Raw genomic sequence first — 18,420 nt, forward strand, 5'->3', positions numbered from 1 at the left:
TTGTAACCTGAGAAAACAGCCCCAGACCAGCCTGCCTCCAACTCCTCTGCTACAGCATTTACTGCTCTAACACTGTGGTCCTCAGATAACATCGCATCATCAAGTAGGAGCCAGTTAGAACCAGCCTCAGGCCCCACCCAAGACCTGCTGAACCTGAACAGGATTCTCTGTGACTGCTGTGTACATTTAGGGTTAAGAAGCAGTGGTTTAAGAGATCTGTCTAGGATTGCTTTTTCCAGCAACAGAACTCACTATGTTCTGTTCCAAAGTTGTATCCATCTACACCCCACTTCCAGTCTTTATACAGATTTCTCTGCAGTGCTCCAGGACAAACTATCTCTATTTTGGATGAGTTCACAACCAGTGGGCCTTGCAGAGATCTACATTTTCATGACTAGGGTGGTCATACATTTATATAGCACAGCCTCTCACTAGCCAGACCATGCCCATTCTCCTCCAGGTCATCTTGCCCTTCTTTTTCCCTCAGCTGTAGTGTTACCATGTTCATAAATTATTGTTAAAGAAGGAAATTACAAAAAAAAATAGTGTCTATAAACCTGCATAGTTTAGAACTAAAGAATATGTTAAAATTTTCCATCGTGGAAATTTCCCAGCTACTGGGCTCTTTAGAATTTTTTTTTTTTTCAGAGCTGCAAGCAAAGAATGGAAATTTCCAAATGCAGCATCAAGGGCTGCTGTTCTGCTGACTGTCTTGCTCAGCCGGGGTCATCTGCTTCTCTAAGACATCAAGGAATGCCAAGGTAGGTTTGAGAGAATACACATGCTTCCCCTGCAGTAAGAAAAGATCTCTGTGCTGCCTCCAGCTGTGATGCCAGGGGGCAGGAGAGGGGATACACGCCCCTCCCTCCACCTGAATTGGCATGCTTGATTGTTACCACCTATCAGCAGCTTATCCTACTTGACATCGCTCCAGTGGCAGCTGGCTGGCAGGACTTTTGTTTTTTAGGAAATCGCCAAGCTGGGTGGGAGATCCAGAGAGAGGAAGAGGATCAAAATTTGTCGAAGTCTAATTTTCTAAGTACTTCATATTTTGTCAAAGTTTGGAAGCTTTCTTTGTTCTTCCCAAGACAACCTTGTCTCCCCCAACCACCCATAAGCCAGTCATCCACAAACATCCTGGAGATTTCATTTCCACTTCTTTAATAACATGAACAGCTCTGTTTCTTTTCACTGTATCTGTATTAAACCATATTCCCATTCACAGCTGGTCGACTCAGCTGGCAGCTAGTAGTTCCCTAAATCTGGTATGTCCTTCCCTACCCACTGCTGCTGTGATAGAAGTATGACAGTGGCTGTTCCATGGAAGTCTGAGAATAAAGACACTGGCTTCTCAAAGACAAGGCTAAGAACCCCAGTTGGCTTTGGGCCAGAAAGATATTTTCAAACCTAAGCTGTGTGGTTTTGTCTGAGTGCTTTGAGAGGTTTGCTTTTGTTTTGTTTTTAGATTTTCAGGGGATTCTGACACAGTCTAAGAAGCAAGGGCTACCTGTGTTTGATCTTTTCTTACTGATAGTCCTATTGACCCACCTAGGAGGCTTTCTGATGTTGGGATACTATTTATACTTAGCTTTATTGAGGCACATTTGGTAATGGTAAGTTTTTTTTAGCAAGAAATTTTTAAAATCATTACACAACTAGTGAGTTAAAAATTTATCCCATGCCTGTCTTTTCCATAATGTCTATATACACAGATAGCAAGCTCATCAGTGACCAATTCTAATACCACCTGGTAACGAGAGAGAGAGAGACGAGAGAGACGAGAGAGAGAGAGAGAGAGAGAGAGAGAGAGAGAGAGAGAGAGAATGGAATGGCCTGCAAGAATATTGTTGTTCTGTGTACTCTGGTCTCAGAGGCTGTTTAGTTTGGTTATTGATGACTTCTGTGATACTGATTCTCCTTACCATTTTAACCCACTAAAACTGAATCTGGTTCCTAATGAAAGTGGTCAAGTGTTATTTGAATGGGGGGGGGGTACCAGTCTCATGTGATTTCCAGCAGGCTTCTTTCCACTCCTCCTCTATATCTGCCATTAGCTAGAGGATAATGGTCCTCATAGTTGAAGACACTGATGATTCATATCTGTGGGTGGGGTTGAATAGACATGTATGATGAATATTTCTTTCCACTTGAGACCACAGAGATGACTTTTTAAAAATTAGTGGTCAAAATGCATGCTGTTTTAGACTATGATTGATTATTTGTGATCTCAAACTTGGCCCCGGTTCTGTCCCTGGTACTTCGTGCCCCTTACAATGTGACTTAGCAGCTCCTCTCATCCAGAACTGGGGAATTGGAGCCCTTTGGATCTCGGCTGGCCTTTTAACTTGTTTTGGCCATGACAATGTATCAGAAGTAACCATGGGCTGATTCCAAGGCTGAGCCTCAAGAGCACACTTCCACTTTCCTTCTTAAAACCTGTCATTGCTAACTGAGCAAGCCCAGGCCAGTCTGCTGGAGAAGGAGAGATCCTGTGCAGTAGGGATAAACTGTCCCAACTGAGGCCATCCGGAACCGGCTAGCCCCAAGACAACCCAGAATCTGACAACACATGTGTGAACAAGCCCATCAATATCAGCCCACAACAACAGACTCACAGATTCATGAGAAATATTGTCTTAGTTATTTTCTTTGTTGCCGAGAAACAATACTCAGCATTAAAGGAGAAAATTAAAGGAGAAAGGTTTATTTTGGCTCACATTTCACTCTATATTGGTTAGCTCCAAGGCAAGACAGTATGGAGGAGGGTTACCGGGTAGGGTAGAGATAGCTGCTCACCTCATAGCAGACAGGAAGCAGAGAACGGGAGGAGAGAGATATCCCTTTCCAGGCAGCACCTCTATGACCTACCTCTTTCAACCAAACCCTATCCTAATAACAAGCCAGGTATAAACCTCAATAATTTAATCACCTTCCAAAAGCCTCACCCATGAGCACTTAAAGCTTTGGGAGGACATCCAGATATGATCAGTAACAAACACTAAATGGTAGCTGTTGTAAGCCACTAAAGTTTAAGATGATTTGTTATAAGATGAGTAACCAATGCAGAGGAACAAATCCAATATTTGTTTGTTTGTTTGCTTGTTTGTATCTGACAGCCAGGAAATTCAGAGTCAATTTTGAAAGCCAATCTCAGAATCGATTTTTATTCATTTATTCGTATGTGTTGTGTTAAGTATGGCTAACACATTCTCAATGATTGCTTGTTTGTTTTGAAACAAGGTCTTGCTTTGTAGCTCAGGCTGGCCTTGAACTTGCAGCAATCCTGCTTCAATCTCCTGAGCTCTGGGATTACAGGTGTGTGCTATCACACTCAGCTCTGTACATAATCTTGATAGTGAATTTTTTTAAAAAATTCAGTAATTTACTATTTGCTGTGAAACTTCTCAACCAACCTGATTCCTTGTTTTAAGTAATGGTTTTTACTTATCGGATTAGAAGAGCCGAATCTAGAATAAGGATTGGCAAACATTTACTGCAAAGGGCCAGCTGGTGAGTATTTCAGGCTTGGCGCCATACAGCGCCTGTCACAAGTGCTCTTCTCTACTGTGGCAGTGTGAAAGTAGCACAGACAACATGTAAACAAATGAGCATGGCTGCGTTCCAACAGAACTTCGTTATAAAAGCAGGCAGCAGACTGCATTTAGCCCTCGGCCGTGGTTTGCTGACCTCTGAACTAGAGCAATATGTTACTACCCAAAGATCTTCATCTAAACCACGATCCCAGCAACTTTATTTAATTCATCTGCATTAATTTGGGAGGAAAAAAGACAAATTAAGTGGATTTCATTCCTCTAGCAGAAGATGAAGAGGAAGTGACTCTATAGCACCTCTGTACAGACTACACAGTGTTTGTACCCAGGCAAGTCCTACACAGAACAATTAAACTCCCTATCTACTTAGTTCTTCCTGGTTGTTCAGTGAAAGCTGAAGGCCAGTGACACAAGCAATGTCTCACTTGTTTTGTTTCCTTTCACAGCCTCTAATATCAAACACTCACCGAACGCAAGCTGTGTGTCACAATGAGAATGGGGCGCCACTCGTACTTTGCCTACTTGGAGTTCCCTGAATGTATTGTGCTATTTCACGCCTCTCTAACTCTGCACACAATGTTCCTTCTGCCTGGAACACTCTTAGCCCTCTTCTCTTACTGGCTAACGCCTACTCGCTGATCAAAATGAAGCTCAACGATACTGGGTCTTGGAAGACTTCCCCAAGAAAACCTCTACCTCCTGGCCCTCAACCTCCAGTCCCCATACTTAGTCTCAGCATTCATTCTGCTGAACAGTAGTTAAAATAGCTGATCTATGGTAGCAGGCACTAAGTGTCACGTGCTGTTATACACTGTCATTTGGGTGAAATAATTGGTATATTCGCCTGTTTACCCCAGTCTATCACATATTCAAAATATTTATTGAGCTCTTGCTTTACTTTTTAATACCTAGCAGTGTCCAGAGCAAAGATTTTAAAATTAATATTAGATGAACGGATGAAAATAGCCAATACTTACACACAGTTATAGAATATGTGCCAGGTAATGTTCTAGGATCCTCACATATCTATGCTTATTTAATCATCATAACTTTACAGAACAGCCGATGTAATGATCACCATTTCATATATGGAGAATCAAAGACACAGAGAATTTTTGGCTACACAACTAGGAAGTGACAGAGCTGATCCAGAGGCCATGTTCACAACCACTGGGTGAAAAGACAGCTGGGGTGACTCAGCACAAGCCCATTCCCACTCCTGGAAATGTAATTGAAAGGGTGCATTTTTGAGGATGTGAGTAGTTCAGCAGTAGTGGTCATGTGCTTGCCTTAAGAACTGGGGAGACCTAGGTTCTCACTGGCTCTCAAGTGCCCAGCATACGAGAGCAGAGTTGAGAGTCACAGGTACCACCAAGTTGAACATTTACCTTTCCTCACAGAATGTTATGCTTGTACTCAGAGCTCCAATCTGATTTTCCTCTGTCCTGTCCTTCTCTTGGGTAGCAAGTATTGATACTTGAACATTAAATCTAGCCCAGCCTGTGTCTGTTGTTTGAGTCCTCCACAGTAGTCATCAGAATTGCACAGTAGGTCTATCCATACTGGCCTATTAGTTTAGTCTCTACTCTGTACACTGCTAGGTTTTGAGAGATATAGGCAAAGAAGATGCAGTACGAGCCTTCAGTGGACATAAAATCTGTATCATGTGTTACTGTTTTCCAAGGTACTTTAGCAAATGGCATTTTGAAGAAGACTATCTGAGACTGTAATGCTAAAGAACTTGGGCAAGGGCAATCATTGTAAAAGCACTGGGCCAGTCTCCGCGGGGCTTTGCAAGCAATCTGCCACTCAGTGGGGAGGACAAAGGCAGGGACAGACAGGGACTGGCCTGCAGCTGTCCGAGCATAGGGCTACATTGCTGAAAAGACACAGAAGAGCTATTTGGAATAGAATTTTGCTTCTGAAAGAAATACTATGGGTTTAGAAAAAGTTAGGTTTAAACATTAAGACATTAGAAAATTAAAGTGATCACAGAGCTCCTGCAGGCCTTTGAAGTCCATGGTCTTCAGAGTACAGAACATTTTCCTGTCTCAAGGCAGTATTCTCCTTTACTCCCTTTGAAAATTTGGTAAATCAAAGGCATTTTTTTGACCTCCACTGATGGTTTTGAGGACCTAACAAATGTGCCAGGGCCAGCACCAGCTCCCATGGGCTTTTAATTCTGAGTCTGAGTCATCACAAAGGCCAGCAAGAATTCGAGGACTCAGGAATTGGATCTTCAAGCAATTCTCTGTGTCCCTGTGTAAGACTGTGCTTGTTGATTTTCCTCCTGGTCCCAAATTCATCACAGGAAAACATCAATTGCCTGGCTAGAAAACCACAGAAACATTCAGTTGCCCAGTATTCTCAATTATCTATACACATGTTTTTCAAGCCATTGGATAGAACTTAGAGCACCTTATATTCTAATTAAAATACTCTAGTTGGTATCATATTTATAGCCAGTTTCATATAGTACAACACTTAACAATTCTCTGCTTGTTTCATTTTGAAAATTTGTGTTTTCCCAACTATTCCCCAGTGACTGATATCTCCTCTTCTCTGGATTTGTCCATTAGCCTTAACACAGCACAGTGCTGAGCCATGGAGAGAGAAAGAGCACCTGACACAATGTCTGGAGACCTGAGGTATTTCAGTGCCCTTCTGTCCCCTGCAGCTGGATGGAGGTCTTCAGGAAGAGCTTTATTGTGAGATGCAGTTTCCTCACTTTCAGATTGCTTGCCTCACTGGTTATTCAGAGGATCAAGTAAGATAATGCATGCGAAAGTATTTTATAAACTAAGATTGTCTACAAACTATGTAAGGAGTCCTCAGAAGAGACACACAGTTATTTGGGAGGGTGAGGCAGGAGGATGTCCATGAGGTAGAGACTACCCTCAGCTACAAGGTGAGTTCAAGGTCAGCCTGGACTACATGTGGAGACCCAGTCTCAAAAAAACAAAAACAAAAACAAAAATGGTATGACACTCATATTTGACTTTTAACGATGAGGTATTGTCTTCCCTTTTCTCTTCCTTGTTTAGCTCCTTTGAGGGTTTTATTTCTCAGGATTTAATTTTATTTATGCAGCAGAGCCACTCCACCTCTTCCTGATACTATGTGATTTATCCCCCAGTGCATTTTAATCCATAGATACCTTAAAATTCTAAGCAAACCAACTGAAAAATTCACAAAACATGCCATGGTCACATTGATCACACAGGACTTGTGAAGATTAATGCAGCCACAACCAACTAGGGTTTCAGAGCCTTTCGTGTGCAGCTATCAGACACTAAAATCCCAGGTAACTTCTTTTTCCAGCACGTAGTTGATCTATGAGCAGGGCAAATCATCATCTCCTTTGGCGCAGGACAGCTGAGAAGAAACTGAAACCTGTGGTATGTTATGTGGGAAATTTCACAAGCAATCTGCCACTTAGTGGGGAGAACAAAGGCAGGGACAGACAGGGACTGTCCTGCCGCTGTCCGAGTGTAGGGCTGCACTACTGAAAAGACGGGGAACACTGTAAAACCCTAAAAAACTGACTCTGAGAAGCTAGGTATGGCGGTGTAGCATGCTGGGAGACTGAAGCAGAAGGATCACAAGTTCAACACAGCCTAGGCAATTTCACAATGTAAGAGACCCTGTCTCAAAGGAAAAATAAAAGGGGCTAGGGATGCAGTTCAGTATCAAGGCTCTAATTGTTCAAGCCCCGATACCAGAAGACAGAAAAAGACTCAGAATGATTCATTGATTTATAGTATTGATTTTTATTTGTTCTTAGTAAAGAAGACAACCTTTCTGTTCTAATAGAATTCTGTATGATACATCAGAAAAATCAAATTAAGTCAAATGTAGTGGCACACCCCATTATTTTAGCCCTTGGGAAGCTGAGACAAGAAGATCTTGAGTTCAAGGCCAACCTATTCTACAATCTACTCTAGGGAGTTCTGAGCTATACCAAACTATGAAGCAAGACCCTATTTAAAAAAAAAAAGAAGAAGAAGAAAGGGAGAAGTAAAGAAGAGAAAGAAAACAAGTCTTTTAAACACACAGAGTGCTTTGTCTTTTGAGACAACAACAGAAACAGTAAGCAAGCAATAAAGTAAGTTGTATATCCAGGAATTGGTTTATATAAACCTCTGATTCTCCTTCTAGTTCTCTGGGCCCAAATACCATGAAAACACAAATAACTAGACATTGTAAAATTACAAACAACTACAAAACTGACAACTGAACTCCGCTGTCTTCTCCTACTGAAACTTTTCAATTTCAGTATTTTTACATGCTCTTCATGAATGCCATCTGAGCCTATGTTTTCAAGTCCAGCCACTGCATGTCAACTGTAGGACTTGTATGTAGTTCTGAAGCATGAGGTCAAAATAATGAACTAAGGCCAGTTTTGAGTTCGATTGATGACCATATTTAAAAGGCTCTTTATTCTGAGCTGTATGCTATCAAGGAATCCCTGGTTTCAGTGTTAACTAATCCAGAGTACTTTTCTGAATCTCACTTACTTTATTTTAATAATTTTAATTAAGGAAAATGTCAACATGAATAAAAGTAGAATATGAAAATGAACCCAGCCTACCTCCTTATGAACCCACCAACCAGCTTCATATTCAGCAACACACAGCCAATCTTACAAAGACTCAGTTGCAGTAGGTATTAGTAGCCAATAAAACTGTATTTATGCTATACAATACAGCAATACAGTCTAATGTTCAAACCTGATAGTATGCTTATTTATGTATTTTTAACTCTAATTTATCTATTGGTTTGCAGTTCTAGGGCCAGAATCTAGGGGCTTGCACTACTAGGCAAGTATTCTATCACTGAGTTACATCTCCAGCCCTAATCCTCTTATTTTCATCAAACATTTAGCTTTCTCATTCATAAATCTCTGTCACTTCCTGTGATGAGAGGCCAAGACCTTCTCATGGTCAGTGGCAAAGGGAAATAATATACACGCAGAGGAGAAAGTTGTGGGTTGAAATTTATTAATTTATCAATTATTCTCTTCCTTTAATACCATGCCTTGCCCTCTTTGCCTGAAAAGTTGTAGCAGTGGACAGCAAGGTTTTCCAACTGCAGAACTGGCTCTTGGTCCCTTTGACCCAACAATACAATATACGGCAAGAGCAGATACATAACTCAAATGTTTTAAGGTAAAGATTTCCTTGCATATGACAGATTATTCATTTATTTATTTCATATAAACTACAAAATGTCTCTGCAGAATATGAAATTTTCCTGTATAGAAACACTATTCCAAGATTTAACAAAATGTATACCAATTTAGAGTCAAGTCATACCCATAAGATTTCTAAAGCTATAATCTTTAAGAAGTAAGTTAAAATAATAGAGTTGGGTAAAAGTTATGTGGCTTAAAAAAACCATTGTCTTCTTCTTTTATATCTTTCCCTGTGGTAAAACCAGAAACATTCCTATCTAACTGGTAACACTTGAACCATTTGCTTACTTTTAGGAACCTTGATCGCTCTTCGGAACAAGTGTACTGCTGTGGCATGAAGTGGAAGGTATAATTTGGAGGCAGACAAGAGAGAAAAAGACTTTCACAAGTACAATATTCATGTGAATGTAGAATAAAAAATTAATAATTTCACCAAATGTAATGTAAGTTCATATGCAAGTTCTTTACAGAAGTATATGAAACTCTGCAGAATTCAAATCTTCCACGAAAAAAATGTTTTCAACCCTCTAAGAATAAATACAGCTGGGATACAAGCCACAGAGTGCTCTACCGTGTTGTTATTCATTTTATCATCCATGAGAACTTGCTTTTCATTCAGTGAAGAGTTACCACAACTCAGTCCTGTGCAGGATTTTGGAATTTTGGGATAATTGCTTTCCTTTTCCCTTCAATAGGTAGACCTGGAAAGGAATCTGTAAAGTGCTGTACATCACAGCTCAGTCAAGGTAGGACTCATTTCCAACTCTTAAGAGATCTAGTTGTCAAAGTGTTATATTGATGAGAATGAGGAAAATAAACTTTAATCATTACGTGGCACCAATGTCTTTATGTTTCAATACCGAAGAAATAAATTCCATTTCTTTCCCAGCATATTCACAATGAATTTCTGACACACAGGGACATGGTTATGTCAGGCATTTATTTATTTAAGAGAAGAAAACAATTACAGGAAAACTCTCATTTCACAGAAGAGAGATGGCTTAAAAATGATCAAGTCAGTACACATAAGAAAAGGGTCAAAGGAAACAATAATGAAGTGTAATAAATGTATACATAAAATAAATTATAAAAAATAACAATATATTTGAATGAGTTAAATTTCCCTTTCAAAAGACAAACTTTCAGATTGGGCTAAAAAACAACAACAAACAAACATTGAGCTATATATAAGACACTCAAAAGAAAGTGGCAAAGAAAGTCTGGAAATCAGTGATTAGGTAGATATATATCAGGCAAGTCCAGAAGCAGGCATAGCAATATCAATATCAAACTCAAGGCTAAAACATGAACTAGGAATAAGACGATGAGTGATGAAAGGTATATAGCAGAGATTGCTAGACTCCTACAAAGTCTTATTTCTCCTCACCTTGCTAACAATACTCTCAGTGTTATTTAGGGCAGCAATGTGTTCTTATTGAAAATATAATGATTTTTGCATCCTCTTTTACAACCAGGATAGAAAATAAATTGTAAATATATATTTGTGAGTAGAACCTGCAGAAGTCCAATTCAGCTAGAAGCTACTCCTACTTACTTGTCTCTTTTGCTTCCTTCTCTAGAACATGCAGGAGCCCGGCTTCTGGAGCTCATCTTGCAACTATGACTTGAAGAACGGGCGTCACATATTAAAGTTGGGAAAGTAAGAAGACAGAAAGGATTTGCATCTCAGATGACCATGGAGCCACTATTCCAGGCTAGTATTTCCTACCTCTAAATATCTTGGAAGGGATTTGAGACAAATGTATTTCTACTTATTGAAGCCACTATGCTTTGAATATCTTTTTATATGCAGAAGACCAATCCCTGTGGCATACATACAAACATAAAAAAGTATCAAATGTCAGCTATCATGTGCAAAAAACAAAATGTAAAATTTTTAAAATACAAAAGACAGCATTTGATGAAATGACAATTATAGTGGTAGATTTTAATATATTCCATCAGAATTCAATAGAATATGACATAAAAACAAGAAAGAATATAGCATCTGTCATATAGTATAATCTTACATACACATACGTATGAGTAGAGATGCATGGTTAGTAAAGACTGTATAAACCCATATTCTTCCACTTCATAAAAAGGGAATACACAATCTTTTTATATGGTATGAAACATTTACAAAATCAATCATGTACTTGGCCATAAACCATGAAAATATACAGAAGAAAGATGTCTATTCTCTTTGCGAGCAAAATGACCTTGGGAGTTATTTTGCTTTTCTGGGTTTTGTTTCTTTATCTAGAGAGTCCTACTGGCCAGAAATTTTATCGTTTATAATTATGATCCCTCCCAGTCTAGCATTTCACAGCCTGATGTCCATTTACCTACCTAAGCTGCTAGCGCTGCGTGTCCCCAGCTCTGTGTGGAGGGCTGGGCTGTTCTCCCCATGGGCCAGCAGTGGCAGGAAGGCTCACATTTCTCAGCTTGCCTCAGCTGTGCAGTGAGCACAAGCTGTCTACCCCAGAATTCAAGAGCAACAAAAGAATGTTAAATGGATGGATTGTTACTCGCAGGAAAAGGAACAGGCACCATGTTTCCATTTATTCTTCATTTCAGACAACAACTGGCTGTTTCTGCTGGCTGGCCCAGGCACTGAATGGGGTGCACTCTGGAGTACACCCCACAGAAGGCTGGATGCAGGCCAGGGCATTTTTTGACACAGTCTCAGCTTTATTTTTGCTTATTGCTGGCAAGCTAATATGAGGGACAGTAGAAAACAACTGACAAAAACTTTGTCAGTAAGGCGTAAAGGACAAGAAGTCTTTAAAGCCCTCCAAATATAAATGTTTTATACCAACAAAGATCATTTGTGACATAGGATAGAACTTCTAAATTTAGCTATCAGTTAAAGAGAAGAAAAACATTAGTGTAAATCTTTAAAATAATTTTTTAAATTACAAAAAAGTAATTTTGAAATAGGTAAATGAAACCAGGAATAATGGTGTAAGTGTAAGCCTGTAGTGCCAGTTATTCGGGAGGCTGAAAGAGGAGGGTCTCAAGTTCGAGGTCAACCTTGACAGCATAGTGAGATCGGTTCTGAATAAATACTAAATAATAAACAAGTGAAAAATAGTACTTCAGTGGCAGAGAGGCCTCAATGAACAGGGCAGACAGTGGAATGAAGGAGAAAAGTAAACAACCAATAGCAGAAATGAGGCAGAGAAGGTTGGCTATAATCTCTAATATAGATGGCCCTGATACGCTAACAAAAAGAAACACAGGCAGAGTAGATCAGGAGATAGAGTCCATCAAGATACTCTGTATAGGAAATATACTCAACCTGAAAAAGGGTTTATGGACCGAAAATCAAATATGAGAAAACAATGCTCTATGTGACAGGGAACCAGAGAGTAATAGGGACAACTAGACCAGCACCTGAAGATAGGTTGGAAAGACAGGATACTTTTGTGCAGTAGAGAACTACTCAGCTATAATGAAGGAAAACCTTGAGGCTTTTGTAGGTAAAGGAATGCAACTTGAGATCAGGTCCAGGAGTGAGAAGTTTTGGAACCACTTAGGTAAATAGCAGTTTGCCCCCCAAATCCAAAAACTGAGGGAATTGTTGGGACTCAAAATGTGCAGCACCCCGTCGGAGTGAAAGGGGAGGAATAGTCTTCAAAAAAGAAGGCAGACGATATTGTTAATAGTGTACCAGGATTTAAAACCCACATTGCTCACACCACTCTGTTTAGATAGATTATATTCTGTTCCAGTTTGTCTACTTGTACTAGATCCGAGGGCACAGATAGCTATCCCAAAAATAGCAACACATAGTGTGGTAATGAGCCTTAATTTCCTATTAACTTAATCTAAAGTCCGGTATAACTTACACTGTTTTATCACAACTGATCTTAGTTGAATCTGGTTTGTTAGATTGCTGTTTTGTATTGACAGACTTTATTCAAATCTGTTATGATTGATAGTATCAAGTCTGAGAGTACAGGCAACTATGCTGCAGATGACAAAATTCACTAGGATACCCACTCTGGTTTGATTACTACCTGCTTTTGAAGTTTTACACTGTCTACAATTTTTTATTAATATTATTATGTACTGCTATATTCAATGATACTATGCCTGATGAATAGACAATTCTATTGAAGATAACAAGAGACAACTTGTAGATCATCTTGTACTGTGGTTTCATATGACTTTTTCATTTTATGTTTTTATGGGAATTTGTTTTGTTTTGCTAGCTTTGTTTTTCCCTCTAATACAGAAAGGATAGAAATACATGTGAAGACTTATGCATGCTTAGAACCTATAAACAGTTTATGAGAACTGATTATATAACACATGATGAAATGAACTACTTTGAAGAAAAAGAAACACTACAGTACCCAGAGCTGATTCTTTCACATCATGTTGTGAAATCCAGCAATACTATAATTTTTGTTCAGAGTGATTTTAGCCTGTTTTGTTTTGTGTAATTTCAACATACATGAAGATATGGACGGCTATTTTGAAGAGAATGAGAGACACTATGACAGCCATTGTTGACTTCCCTATTGTCTGGTCTTGAAGACCTAAAATGCCTTCCTCATCCTGTTCAGATCAGTTCTATACTATGTTGTTTCATGTGAATTCTCTGTATGTGAAGATATGGACAACTATTTGGAAGAAAACAAGAGACAATACGATAGATAGTGAAGATCTCTGATTGTCTTGCTTTGAAATTTATGTCTCTTACATTGCTTTATGTTCTGCTTTGTTCTGTTTTGTTGTGTATAATTTTATTCTCTTTAAAATAAAAAAATAAAAATAGTACTTTGATAAACAAGTATTTTAATATATGAAAACATGTGAATCTATTAAGAATACTATTAGTTGTATATTATCATAAATTAGTTTATACATAAGCTAAAATACATAGGATGCTAAGAATTATACAATCTTGGTATATATTTTCATTAAAGCAAACAATAATAAAATATCACATTAAAATGAACTTTTACCCCTGAAATTTGAAGGTCAAAGATGAATTGAAGATAGCAAGTTTCCCCAACTCATTTTTGTTCACAAACCAGGGAGAATCTGACTGAGATCACCCAGGAATGAATGGGGAACTTGTTCCTTTGTTTCCGGGGATCTACAGCAACATCAGAATAATATTTGTATTTTGCATATCTTTGCATGTTCCACCTCAAATGTGGATTTGCAAATAGACTAAGAGGCTTTTGTTTTCTTTTTTCATCAAAAATATTTCCTACCATCTAGCTGTTCCTAGTTTTTCTTTGCATTATTTTAGGATATCCATTTTTCACCAGTCTCTACTCCTGCTTCACTTTAAAAAAATTTTGTGTGACTGCAAAATTAGTTCCCATCTTCCTGGTTAGAATGATCTTCTCACTAATTTCTGTACTCAATAAGTCCTGGGTTTTGTTTAAGCTGTTGTCATTTACAGATGTTCCATGTGCAGGAGATCATCACTCCCAGGAAGAAGTTTTCCTTTGTCTTTCTGTCTGCCTGTCTGTCTATTTCTTTCTTTCTCTCTCTCTCTCTCCCTCTCTCAATGTCTCAATGCAATCACAGTGGTAGATTTTAATATATTCCTTTTGGAATTTAATACTGGTCATTTATCAAGGAATAATGGCAAAGGGGCAAGGAGAAACAGAAAAACTAAACAGTAGGAAGAGAGACAGAGAATAGACTATCTGAATTATTTTGGAAGCTTGGATTCTGTATTTGTTCTTCTTTTGTAACCCAAATGATTAGCACAATGCTACCAGGCTATATGAAATTGCTTTTTTCTGCAACTTAACAGAAAACAGTAAAACATCTACTGGATTGAATTACTAATTCTTATCAAGAGTAGTGTAGAGATCTAAATGAAAATGATTTGAAAAAATGTAAAAGTCATTGTTTATTCCAAAAAAAGATCTTTGTAAAAAATATACATGAGTCTGTCTCAGCACATAAGCACCGTCATCCTGCGTCCCTGCCTTTTCCCAGTGTATTGAGGTCAGATGCCTCTTCCTCATAATGGGAAGAGATACCACAAAGTAATTTTAAATGATTAAGAGAACAGAGAAGCCAGGGGAAAGCAACCTATGAAATCAGGACTCTTCCACATAAGTTTGAAAGTCTCTTTGACTCTTTCTTTGTCATCTGTTTCTTGTTTTCCTGCCTATTAATTAGAGTTCCATCTGCCTCTCTGAAAAAGGACAGACCATGCAGGACGGTGGGATGGGGAGCTTGGAAAGAGGGGTTGGGGATTAAAAGTCTTCAAAGTCTGGAGAAGGAGGAAAATAAATGGCAACTAACATCAGTTGTCAGTTTCTTCCTCAAATAGCACATCTGGCAGCAAGAAATTTCAGGGGATGAAGACGACATTGTTATAAATCTAACTCACATCATCATTCTGGGAGTCTGATGCTCCTTCTTCCACTTGTTGGTCAATAAAAAAGTTCATCTCCTGCAGAATTCAGTCCCTGAAAATGAGTCACAATGCATGACTCAAGGTTCAACATGCCATGGAATTTTTCCCCATGTTGGAGCCGCTTTCTGTAAGACTGGCATGTAGGTCAGTTACTTCTGCAGCCCTGGGTTAAGTATAGATTTTGTTACATGGTGTCTACAGTATGAATGTGTGTATAAAATATTGCATGTATGTATGTGTAAATATTGTATAGATGTATTGTATGTATGTATAAAATATTGTGTATATATAATACTGTGTAAATATAGTATATGTGTAAAATATTATATATGGATGGTGTTTGAATAGTGCTATAATTATAAACATTTGTTCAAAAACATTCATTTTGCTAATTCATTGAAGGGACTAACTAAATTAACTAAAACAAATAATATGTTAAAAAATACATCTGATTTTCATTTAAAATCAAGTTATTTTAATTCAACTTTTACAAATTTAACCCAGTCTTTTCTCATACTCTGAGAATAGAACACTCCTCATACATTTGAAACATCATCATACATGTCAAATATTTCATAAAATTTGTAGCAGAATTCATACAATGCATTACGTGCAAGAGGCTACTCCTTCCTTGCACGTGACAGCATCTCTATCTTTCAGTTTCCTGAAAAGTCCAACAATGGGTTTGTGTAAGTCAGAGCCTTTCTTTCTCCAGTTACTCTAGGAGACATTTCCATGGACTTTCGCAGTATGCAAGAAAGGTAGATGTGAATTCATATTATCTCACTTTGCTGAGAGTTCAACTATGCCGGCTAATAGATTAATTCTTTTTTTTTTTTTTTTTTTTTTGTCTTTTTCTTTTTTATCGGTACTGGGGATCAAACTCACGACTGCCTGCTTGCACGGCAGGCGCTTATGCTGCTGAGCTAAATCCCTAGCCCCAATAGATTAATTCTTGAGAAAGCAGATTAATCACCTCTGAGCCAAGTCTTCACAAGTTCATCATTGCCTCTGCTCAGAGATGAAAGACTCACGCTCTGAGGTCTTGAATTCCTAGCTGGTGCTCACTTCAGTAGCACATATACTAAAAACTGAATTTGTAACTGTTCTCTACCTGGCCCCACTCTACCAGACTACTATGTTCCTTCTCTCCTGGCCCCATCATTCGCTGATACCTAAATATACCCCATCCCCTGCCACATGTTTTCTCACCAGAAACATCTGCCTCCTTGGCTCTACAAATCCTAGTTCTACTCATTCTTTGTAAACTTCGTATCTCTTAGTTATACAAAACTATAACAATTCTTTTTGGGAAAAGAGTGTAACAACACAAAAAATATATGTACAGCAAGGAAAGAAATTCTCTATGAATTCTATTCCTTCCTTCTTCTCCCTCATCAGCCGCTAGCCACCCTCTCCCTTGCTGTAGTGTGAATGGGTCCCCTAAAAGTTATTGTGTTGGAACCTCAGTTCTCAATGTACAGTATTGGCAGGGGGCCTAATAGGGAGCGTGTAGGTCATGAGGACTCTGCACCCGGATGAAGTTAATGCTCTTCTCTCAGGAGCCACTTAGTTCTCAAGAGAGTGAGCTCATTCTGGTGGAACTGAGTTCATCTCCAAAGTAGATTGTTTCAAAAGTGAATTGCTTTCTTCTTCTCTCTTCAGGATCCCACTTTCTTGCTTTTCTACCGCGTCATGAATTAGCCTGAGACCCTCACCCAAAGGCGAGCAGGTTCTGGTGTCAATGTCTTAGACTTCCCAGCCTCTAGACTATGAGCTGAATAAACACCTTTTCTTCTGAGTTACCCAGTCTGTGGTGTTGTGTACAGCAATAGAAAATGCTCTAAGACACTCATCCTCCCAATCCTGCTGTTTTTCTTTACACTAATACATATGCATATAGTTTTGTTTTGTTTTTAGTGAGTGGGTTCACACTATACACTCTGTGCTCTCTTCTCTCAAGATCTGTATAAAATTTCCCCTCTCCCAGAAACAACCTTCTCTGCCTCTGCAACTGGTAACCTCTTCCCCCATCATCCTGCTACGGATTCCAAACACTTAGTCTCCATAGCATCTAATAGCTTCTGATTCATCTCTTTTATGATGCTGGCTTGTTTTGTACTTTTTATGTAGGAGTACCTAATCACAAGAATGAAGACTTTTCAAGGGCAGAAATGTTGTCTTGACCTTTTGTAGAGTTTAGAACTGCATTACACACAAAAAAGGTCTTCCATACAGTGTTACTGAAAAAGTGAAGTCCAGGTTCCCTGTTACTTGATCTAAGGCAGGAATATGCTTTCACATGCAGGGAAAAATTAAAATATTTTAGGATGAAGAACTGTGGATATTTTTCATGGCCTCTCCTAAGAACTCTCCCAATATGTTCTCTGTGGTGGGGTGGAGGATTCAGCCAAGTCAGCTGAGAACTTTGTGAGAAGTCAGAGATGCCAGGAACAATTTCTCTCCTCTGACCTCTCAGACCAAGGACAGCTCCAAGTCACAACAGACCTAAGACGAAATAGCTTACAACCAAGGAAAGGGAGAAAGAAAGCGTTGTGAGAAGTCCCAACTACCCAAGGGAAACCTACTTTCTCAGACCTTTTAGCCTTCTAAACTCTGACTGAACCAATTTTCCAATGGAATTAATCACCGGCCTAACAACCACAGCATTTCAAAAAGACTCATTTTTCCTTTTCAAGTTAATGGCTGTAGAGCTGAACTTGACACTCCTTTAAAAAGTCTTATTCTTTCTGTGTGACAGAGAAGGTAAACAGCCAACATAACATATCTTGTGTTTTATTTAATGCTGCCCCTTGAACAAGTTAATCTATTCGTGAAATAACCAAGTACAGTGCGCAGCAATGCCTCACTCACACTAAGTTCTCAAAAATGTTAGCTGTAGTGAGGGTTGGTGGGTGGGCTTGGTCTCAGGAGTTGAAAGAGTTTCCTTCCTGGAATTCCAGCTGCAGAAGACAGAAGAATACTGCTCAGTTATTAGAATGGGAGCGTTATGAGTGATATGTCCTGGGAAATTCTATTCAGTTCCTTCGTACCCATTAGAATGGATTTGTCTAGAATCTTTTTTTTTTTTTTTGTCTTTTTCCTTTTTATCGGTACCAGGGATCAAACTCACGACTGCCTGCTTGCAAGGCAGGTGCTTATGCCACTGAGCTAAATCCCCAGCTGTAGAATCTTTATTAAACTTTCTGTTACTTAAAATAAATGGCTAGCTACATGGAAAATCTCCTTTTTTGTTAGAAGTTTCTTCTGAA

General features: G+C 38.9%; 1 protein-coding gene and 1 long non-coding RNA gene across 3 annotated transcripts in view; one reads left to right on the forward strand and one right to left on the reverse strand.

Moving 5' to 3' along the window:
- The window catches only part of Mkln1 (muskelin 1), a 317,153-nt gene that overhangs the window by 253,124 nt on the left and 45,609 nt on the right, over window positions 1–18,420 (reverse strand). The gene's annotated exons all lie outside the window — the stretch shown is intronic.
- LOC106027246 (uncharacterized) lies at window positions 537–15,525 on the forward strand. 2 transcript variants are annotated; one of them, XR_002790715.2, is made up of 5 exons: window positions 537–761; window positions 6,131–6,199; window positions 8,611–8,719; window positions 9,040–9,491; window positions 10,326–15,525. It is a non-coding gene; the product is annotated as an uncharacterized LOC106027246 (long non-coding RNA). The 2 variants fall into 2 exon arrangements; XR_010044704.1 differs by lacking the exon at window positions 8,611–8,719.

The sequence above is a fragment of the Cavia porcellus genome, unplaced genomic scaffold (assembly GCF_034190915.1).
Source record: "Cavia porcellus strain 051 isolate PalLab524CR breed Dunkin Hartley unplaced genomic scaffold, mCavPor4.1 scaffold_2, whole genome shotgun sequence".
In the NCBI taxonomy this organism is placed as follows: Eukaryota; Metazoa; Chordata; class Mammalia; order Rodentia; family Caviidae; genus Cavia; species Cavia porcellus.